A 10646-nucleotide genomic window follows, 5' to 3' on the forward strand; every position below is an offset into this window, starting at 1 on the left:
GTTGATGTAGTAGTTTTGGATGAAAGACAGTACTGAAAGCCTTGGACAGGTCAAGGCCTAGTTAGGAGACACATTTAGCAGAATCCCTGGCCTTGTTTATTGTGTCCATGAATGATAATAACACTATGGTTAAGTTGTTTATTGTGTCCATGAATGATAATAACACTATGGTTAAGTTGTTTATTGTGTCCATGAATGATAATAACACTATGGTTAAGTTGTTTATTGTGTCCATGAATGATAATAACACTATGGTTAAGTTGTTTATTGTGTCCATGAATGATAATAACACTATGGTTAAGTTGTTTATTGTGTCCATGAATGATAATAGCACTGTGGTTAAGCGGTGAGCTCACCTTAAAGCATGCTGGGTAGGGGACAGCAACTCATTTTGAAAGAGATGACTAAGACACTGGGATTTTTGAGAGACAGGGCAGAATGGCTATGGGGCAAAAGTTAGGTCTGTAGAGTTCCCACTTTTGTGCAGATGTAGGATTCAAGTAAAGATCTATTGATAAGGATGTTAAGGGGATAGGCTATGACATCAGCAAACAGTGAAAGGTATTCTGGTGGGAGGTTATCTGCTGAGGTAGATCAAGGTTTTAACTTGACTATTAGTGATTTTTATGAATGTGATATGGACTATTTGTAGGGTAAAGGAGGTGGAACTGGAGGAAGTGGCTTGATTAAACACAGGTGGTATAGAGCTGAGTGTTGGTGAGCCAATAGAGGTGAAAGGTGAAGAGTTGGTGGGTAAACTTAGGAGGGAACATACAATGAGTGGGGTTGGATGAGGTAGATGTGTTGTAGGAGGGATGGTGAGCAGTTCATGTGGTTAAGGTGGATATACATTCAATTCAATGGGTATTGAACAGGCATGCACTCTGAAGGAATGTGCTTTCAGGAGATGGACTGGGTTCTTTTTTATCCTGGGTTAAGTAGTGAATTCATTAAAGAACATAATTTTTGGCATTATGCTTGTGATTGGTCTGTATGAGTGTACAGTATTTCTTTTTTGTCCTGAATGACTTCTTTTTCTCTTGGTTATGGAGTTGTCTGAAGATTTGTAAGTTTATATTGATTTTATGCTTTTGCCAGTCTTTTCATGCCCTCTCTCTGTCAATCATAAGGTGCTTACACAAGTTTGAAAGCCATGGAGACTGATTGACTGGTTCTTTTGGGAGGAGAGGAGATAGGCTATTGAGGGTATTTATAAATACTGATTTAAAATAATCTACTATTAAAGGGAGAGTTTTCAATGTACACAAGTCCATTGCTGTTAATAAATCGATGAATGGCGGTTGACTACATTTACAAAGATTGGATGTTGTTTTATAATTATGTTCTTTGGCCATGTGAGTAATATCTCTATAGGCAGAAACTGGCAGGGGGTCACTTAAGGTGCCTGGGAATTTCCAGCTGTAATGATTTTCCTTGGGTTGGAGGCTAGAATCAGGTCAAGGATGGAACCTTGTATACTATGTTATATCTAGTTGGTAGATTAATAGATTGGATGAAGTTAAATAAATTCATAGTGTTGGTCGGGAAGTTTGAGGTTAGGTTAAGCCATTTATATTAGCATCACCTAGTACTGATAGTTTCATTTTTGAAAGCATTTGATATCCATGCCAGAATATATTTTAGAATGGGTAGATTGTTACCTGGAGGTATGTAAAGTACTACAACACATATGTTTTTTGTTTTATTTATTTGAAGGAAGGTCATAAGAATTTCTGCATTTGCAAATTTTGGCATGATGTTTGAGAAAGAGGTCTGAATGTAGAGGTTATGGTAAAGTCCACCTGCTTTTTTGCGCTGTCTGCTCTAATTACATCATAGCCATGTGGAAGAAACTCAGATTTTTTTATGTTATTTAATTATTAAAAAAGAAAAAGGAACAATCAATAAAATAAGTAAACATTGTTTTTCAGGCTAATGGTTATCATCATGCTTATTAATGTTTTTATTTGTGTTTTTTTTTTAATTTTATGGTTTAGTTATAAAATAATTGGTATGCATATCTTCTTGTTGCTTGTATGATTGAATGTCTTAGAGGAACCTCTTCAAAGTGTACCTCCCTCCTTTCTCCACTAGGTGACAGCTTACTCTAGATATAGACAACCAGATATAAACCTTTTCTGCTCCATATATTTTCTCTGCCTAGAACGTGTCTCTGCCCTTCTCTATTGAAACAGTGATACTTCCACCACACACTCATGCTCTTCCTCCAAAACGTGCAACTTACCAAACATAATTTCACAGTTTAACTATAAGAAACCCTAGCTAGTAAACAGAATACCTGCACCCAAGCTGTAGCTATCCTCCTCCAGTCTCTGATTGTTTTTCTGCTCCTTTCCCACCTCTCTTGGCTCTTCCCACTCCGTTCGCCCTGCGGGCTCACTCCACTCCACTACCCTGCCCCCAAATCTCACCCACCCCAGTACTCCTACATTTATTCCTCTCCCCACTAATCCCTCCCTATCCCACAACCAATCCTTAACCACCTCCTCCCCCTTCCTATTACCCACCTGACCCCACCCCTTCCTCCAACCCACCTGACCCCACCCCTTCCTCCAACCCACCTGACTCACTACCACTCACCCCACCCACCTAATATCTCTTCATCCTTCTCTATCACATCTAACTCCACTACCATGCCCACCTTTCCCTTCTCATTCCTTATCTCTATAACCTTGCCCTTATTTCTACTTACTCTTTACCATACCACCTCCTTCACTGATATCTATTTAATCCTTCCCCCATCTCCCACTCACAACATCCCTACATCTCACTTTCATAATATCTCATCCTCTTTAATTCCCCTCCACCCTATCCTTCTCTTAAATGTAAAAGTATTTCCAAACTCTTCTAATTACTTCAAACCCAAACCAAATCTCTATCAGCCTTCTCTAACCAAATACAAACCTAACAAACATATTCACCTTCCCACTTACCTTTGTCTAGCTGGAGACATCCACCCTAATCCCGGACCAAACCTCTCCCCAACAAACCTCCCCAGCACCAAACCCTCAAGTAAAAACCTTAAACTCTTCACCATCAACGCCCAAAGCTTAATAAAAAAATTAACCCTCTTCCATGCCTGGCTCAACCATAACATACCAGACATAGTAGCTATCTCTGAAACCTGGCTAAAACCTCATATAAGTGACTCCGAATTCCTTCTCCCCGGATTTCACTCTCTCCGATCTGACCGCCCAAGTAGAAGAGGTGGTGGTGTAGCTTTAATCTACTCCAACCAATTGTCCATCTCTCTTTTCTTCCTACCTTACTCTCAATCCACTGATTCATTTTGTAACTAGATAATAATATCTAGCCTTTATACTAAAAGCTTGTTTGTTTATTTTTCTGAACAATAACTGTAATTGTCTTTGACTTTTTCTTGTTAAAGGAATCCATTGTTTGTTCTCTAACTCTTTGATATTTTCATGTAATTAACTTTGCTATGTGGAGCTTTTCCCCCGGGCCTCCACTGAAAACGGGCTCTTAAGCCCAGTGGACCTCCCCGGAAATCAAACTGGAATAAATAAATAAATAAATAAATAAATAAATAAATAAATAAATATTTAGTCACATGACAAATGGATCTGATTTAAATAGACGATGTTTTAGGTGTAAATGAAGTCTTGTGAATATGATGAAAGCTCTTAAACTTAAGATTACTATCTTGTGGTTTTCCTTCTACTGTTCTTCACATAAGAGTTTTGTTTTATTATTTATTTATATATTTTTCCGAGCGCTTTTGCTGCAGCATCTATTTATATTTATTACACATGGTATAGCATTGATTTACATTGGCCTTTTTCAGGCTGAGATCAGACAGATATCTGATTAAGTGACTTGATGAACATCTCACTGTAGGTAAATGGATGCTAAGTACCTCAAATCCTTACAAGAAACAGCTTATTAACATCTTGCTTTCCTCATCTCAGTAACCTCACTCCCAGATCCAGGTTCTAATACTTTGTTTACCTTCAAAAAACACATCTCAAATCATCCATCTAACATCCCTTATGCATCTTTCTTTTAAATCCCCCCCATGCACTGAGTCACATCCTTCACCAGCCCATACCCCCATATGAAATGAAGCAACTCTGCTGTTCCTGCTCAACACCTCTAGTGCTCTCCTCTCTCCTATCTCCTCTATTCTCGTCTCTTTCTACCCTTCTTCCTAATCCTACATAAGAAAGTCATGTACTGGATCCACATCTTACCTTACAGCCTCATTTGCTATGCATCCCTCTGTAACTAGGTGCAGTGAAAGTGTTTTGCACCACACTTCATTCTGCACTGGTCTTTTCTACTTCCTTGCCTTTTTGGTAGATCTTAAACCAGTTATTTTCTGCAGCATATTTTGGGCAGAGAAACTGTCACCTTTTCCTCCTTTAAGGAAGTAGGGGAGAAAGCACTACCTCATGATCTCATCTGAATCAGTCAATTTGGAGCAATCTCTTAAATGAGGCAAAGACGCACAGACACTGGGGGCCACCTTGCTTACCACATAGGTTCTATAATATATTAAATAGTAAATGGTATGTTTTATAGTTTCATAGATTAGTACTAGGCTAACTGCCCTTTTAGGCCATTTTAAGCCTAGCAAATTGCAATTGATTGTGAGAATCAAACCTTGCACCTTATGCCTGTATGGTTAACATCATAACCATTATGCCAGCCTCTCAAATTGTTACCAAAGCTGTCATCACTTGTTTCCTTATCATGGCTGAAGATAATCTGTGCTGTCATATGTGTCTCCACTGTTGACTAATTCTGTTTGACCAATTATCTTCATTATATATGCATATTTTCTTCCTCTAGGAGCATAAGGCTGCCATACGCAGTGATCAGTGTACTACATTATAACCAGAGTGATGTGCCTTAAATACTTTAATGACTTAATTCAAAGAATTAGATTTCAGAAGCTTTAGATTTGCTAACTTTTTTATACCCAATATAGTTGCACCCTGCACCTTAGTTACATTAGTATGTTTTGTCACATAATCTAGAAGATGGTTGATCTTTTAGGCATTGCAGCTGTATGTCTGGAGGCTTGAGGAAGAGTGCTGCCACTCCCACTTAATTGCACAGCCCTGAAAGCTGGTTACAAAATTCTTTACAAATTTCTCTAAAACACATTTAGAATGCCTGCACTTGTTGCCTAGAAAGGGAACGAACTCTGATTATGTCCAAGTAATCCAAGTTAATTTAGTGTCTTGGATGCTTAACAACACAGGCAGGCATGATGGGGTGTGCTTACCATGGAAGGAAGGGACCATACTGGGCAGTCCTTTGTTAAACTCTTGTGTTGTCTGGAACTCATAAGAGATGCCATGTAGGGGGCTGGAAGAGAGCTGAGCAAGTCATCTCACACCTTCATTTTTGGATGGTTATGAGTTGAACCTTGCCTCTATGTATGAGGAAAGACAAACCAGAGAAGCCAGTGCCCTTTGACTTGGAAGAATGAATGGTTTAGTTGAGCTTCAGGATGGAGGTTTGATGGTTAGATGAGTGCAACCCCCACAAGAAATGTTTAAAATTATAAAAGCATTCTACTGATGCTTCTGTTATGAACTATTCATCTTTTATGTAAATTGGGGCATTTTATAGCACTCCACTTAGGTGTTTGTTATCGTACACTTATCTGGAGTTGGAGCTGCAGACATCTGCACACTTTGCTTAAAAAAACAAGTTAATGACATCCAGTGCTCTCTAGAAAGACATCTACAGTTGGTTCTTTGGATTGTCTTGTATTCATAGAGTAGTCATGAAGCTGGAACACAGCAGATTTGTTAATTATACAGTACACAGAAGTGTCTGTGTATCATTTACCTTTTGGTGTTTAGTATCACTGTGATATAAATTGCCAAAGTCCAATCTGCTCTGTGTCACCTTTTCTTGCATTCATGTTTCTCTTACAAAGAGGACTGTCCCAGTATTCTCCAAATGGTTTGGCATGATTTATCTTTCTTTGTCATTAGGTACAACTGCTGTTAATGTAACTGTACATGTTAGGCTTGGATGATAAGTCTATAACAAAGTTGACTGGAAGAAAACGTGTGCCTGTATAATAACTACAAACTTAAATTAATGCTCATTTTACAGAAACAGGCTTATTATTCTTGTTCTTATTTCCTGGGAAGGTTACAGGCACACACCACTCCTTACACTTCAATCTCTGGCCTTTCCAGAAATTGCCATCCAGCTTCCCTTTGGAATAGAATTAACTGCCAGCTCGAATATAGACTCTAACTTCCCTTTACTCCAACAGTGTCCCTCATTAGTATATATGTCATTCCCTTGCAGAGACAGAAGGGAAACAGCAAGTGAAGCCCTGACCCCTCCATTTCTGGTGTTTATTATTCTAACTGTTTTGGTCCCTGAATAGTGCTGGTGATCTTTCTGAGGTGAAGCTTAACATTGGCCAATTTCATCAGTTTTCATGATGCTGTAATGCAAACAAAGACAATTGACTTGAGTTATCAACTGGTGACATTGTTGGGGATCCAGTATATATCAGCCTGGGAAGAGATAATTGATAACCCAGGCTGCTCTACTAGGGCAGGTCTGCAGCTCTTTCCTCATGGCGTCTGTATTTCAGCTAAGACTTTTTCTTCTTGCATAGGACCTTTTTAGACTAGGTCAGTCTCCTAAAATTGCCTGCATAGTTAACCATAATCCAATTATATGAAAAGTAGGACAGTTCAATGGAGTGTTTCTTACAGACATTCCTAACAACTGAAAATATTGGTATATGTGAAGTTACTGAAACATGGTTTCAGAACAATGAAAGCACTCCCATGGTGCACTCCTCTACATTCTTCTTACAATAAACAAAACCCAGTATCACATAGTGGCCACCTATTGTACCAGCTCCATAAAAGAAACAGACCATGAAGCATATCTTATCAAACTGACATCCAACATTATGGAACCTAACACTAACCTCTTGGGCAGCTTTAACTATCACTCCATTAACTGGGGAACCTACACAATCACAAATAGTATGCAGAGAGATTCCTGGATTTGGATTTCATTAATGTCAGTTCATTGGACCAACTAGCCCAAATCTCAATGGTAGATTCTAAAGTATTAGACTTGATTCTAACAAATATAGCCTCCCATGCTCAGTACCCAAATCACTAGTCAGATCAAACCATCACACAGTAACATTTATTATAGGTGTAATACCTAAGTCACCTCGAAACCTGCCCTCTTCAGAGACTAATTTAAGGCAGAAATACTCCAGATAACTGATGACTTGATGAAATTCAAACAACTTTCTGATCTAAATGACACTGCCTCACATACTGCAATTTTCTTGAATAAATTCTACTCCCACTTGCAAGCTAGTGTTGAAGCCTCAGTTCCCATAAGAAATAAATATTCTGCCAAATTTAAGAACTAACCTATGTGATGGAATCTCAGTATTAACAAACTATACAGTAAGAGAGAGAAACCTGTAGGCCATAAAAGCAAACTTGACACTCCATCACCTAGAAAAGAGCTCAAAATGATCTAAAAGGAGGTTAGAAATAAAATCAAATTCTCCAAGAGCAAGTACACTTTGTGAATCACCACAGCATGCTGAGGATAATCACAATACTTTCTTCAGTTATGTCAGAATCCTCAGACGTAAGAACCAGCTGTGCTCTGCGTTAATATACGATAACATCACATTCACATCTCCTGAGGAGATTGACAACATATTAGCAGACAACATCAGCTCAAACTTTACTCTCCCCTCTCCCCTCAACTTGCTAACAGCATGCCTACTCCATCCTCTCAAATCATCTCCTTGCAAGTCCTAAGTGTTGTCTGCAAGGCTAAAAATGCTAGTTCCATGGACCCTGAGAAGTGCCAGGTTATTGTTGTGTCAGTGCTTAACACTGCCTGGCTGACTACTCATTACGTCTTTTCAGTCTTGGACTCTCCTTTGGATTTGTGCCAGAAGTATATAGAAATACTGTAGCCATCCCACTTTATAAAGGAGGACCCATGACTGACCCAGGCAAATATAGACCTATCAACCTCACCATCCGTAAGGCAATGGAGCTCATCATAATGGACCTGATAAATAAAGACATAGGCAGTCTTCAAAATGTGTACCCACACCAAACTGGGCTTGCTAAAGGCAGCTCTTACCTCTTGAACCCAGTGGACTTTTTTTGAACAAGGCATTAAGATATTAGATTCAGGTAAATTTGTTCACATGGCATACCTAGACTTGGCTAAAACCTTAGATACCATTCCGCAGTCAGACACCATTTATAAGTTAATCTAGTTAACTAGTTAAACTCGTATGTTACATGCTGGATAGAAAACTGACTCACAGACCAAACCCAGTCTGTTAGTGTTGCAGGCACACTCTCAACTAAAAGAGTAATTATCAACAGTGTCCCATAGGGATCAGTCTGGGAACCATTTCTCTTTGGTATCTACTTCTCTGACATTTAAATAGATACCAAAGACCTGTGTCTAATGAAGTTTGCCAACAACTGCAAACTCAGACCTATAATAAATACTCCAGATGACATATGTATCCCTCAGGATGGCCTAACTCATGCTAATAAGTAGTACTAGGACTACAGCCTCAAATTAACACACAGTCTCACTCACACTGCTGCTAAACATCATAAAAGGCATCTTATCTAACTGCTGCTTAAAAATGTAGCAAAACTCCTCCCCTCCTAACTGCTGCTTAAAAAATGCAGTAAGAGACATCTTTAAGTACCTCTCTCAAATGCTGATTAAAATACAGTAAAAATACAGTAAAAGACCTCTCAAAGTCTTTTCAAAAGACATGCGTTGTCCAGTAATGTAGCACACTTGGGTGAGTCACTCTGACAGCAAAAAGTTAGAAACAGTGTTCAAAACTTTGGCACTCCTGGTTGGTTAAGGTTAGATTCACAAGGAAAACTCTAAAAAGGAGCAAATATGTGTTATGTCTCACCATGACTGGAACTCATTTCATGAGAGTCTGAATTTTACTGGGATGTTTTCTTTAGGAATAATTGTTAAATATTGCACAAAGTTACACTGACAGTGAAGAGTTGGAAACAATGCAACTCACTGGATAATAAATTGGATCATAAATCCCTATGTAACTTGTTGGATAGCAAACTGGATCAAAAAAGAAACCAGGAAATTAGGATGGGCTGCTCTACCCTCTTCAAAAGCCCTCTCACTAGTGTTGTAACCCAAGGTTCAGTCTTTGAGCAACTCCTCTTTGGCATTTTTTTTCTTATACTAGCCATCATAACCTCCACAGAGGACATCAAAATTCTCCAAGAGGACCTTTCCCAAACTAATAGCTGGTGTCAAAAACATGGAATAAATCCAAATACTAAGAAATGGGTAATAGTATCCTTAGGTAAGCAGGAAGTCCCTTGTAGCTATCACATTGGCAGTGTACCCCTGAAAATTGATCCAAAAGTTAGGGACTTGGGATCCTACATAGACAATGAACTGTCCTTTGATCACTGCATATTTGCTATTGCAAGAAAGTGCATTTTCACTACACAGCTTATTACTAAGGGTATGGTGTCTATATCCAAGGGCTGAGATCAGTCCACTGTATTATGCAATCATCAGGATAATCAGCGAATATAGTGCCTACTTTGGTATGTATCTGTCCAAACATTTGACACAACTCAAATTAATGCTTTCTTGCTAAGAAAATTAAGGGCCTGAATTGTAAAAACTATACAGACCATCTCAAAGTCTTGTCCTTATTATTGTCATAAAGGCTAGTAAGAGACAATCTCGACTCCTAGTACAGAACCTCAACAGATCCTATCCTGTCAGACCTATTGCACACTCACAAGTCCAATGAGGGCATGAACACCCTCTCAGAAGATCTTACTCTCTTGTTGGAGGTTAATGGATATGTATCATGAAGAACACTACTTGTTTGGCATTGTTTTCCTCTCCACAGATAACAAAGTACTTCTGTTATACAATTCAATGTAATCTGAATGAATGGATGGAGAACCGTAAATTCACCCCTGGTTTAGCACCCTTTTCCATCATGGATAGGGGGCCACAGGTACATGTCCTACTCATCTTTAGGTTAATGGTACTTAAATCATAAGGGTACAAAATTCATGGGAATGTATTACTAGACGTCTAACAATTCTCACGGACAAATGGCCTATTAATTACCTATGAACCAATGAAAGAGTCAACTGCACTTGTGTGCCCTTGTGAAAGTGCAAAACATGTTTGCGTGCACTCAGATGGGTGAGAGAGTTTTAGTATTCAAGGGACTGTGACACTTGGAGGCACACACTTTCACAAGTGTCCCTGTGTGCCCTTCTCTAGTGTCACCAATGATGGCCTAGTAAGTACATATGTACCTGTGAACCTGTGTCTCGGTAAATGAGTAGGACCGTTGTCTAGGCTACAAATTTTCCACTAGATCAGCAGCCTAGTATGAACCTATAAGCCCCCTTGTAATCATGAGTGTCAGGGACCGGGTGCTCTCACTGGAGGTCGTGCTCATCGCTGTGTCACATCCGCCCTTTCTGATGCACCAGCCTGTGCTAAGAATATATGTTTATGCCTCTGTTGTACTTGTTTTCCACTAGGGGTCAGTGAATTACAGCTTCATGTATGGTCTTCATGCAGCAAAT

The sequence above is a fragment of the Protopterus annectens genome, chromosome 17.part0 (assembly GCF_019279795.1).
Source record: "Protopterus annectens isolate FY-2018-M chromosome 17.part0, PAN1.0, whole genome shotgun sequence".
Lineage (NCBI taxonomy): Eukaryota > Metazoa > Chordata > Ceratodontiformes > Protopteridae > Protopterus > Protopterus annectens.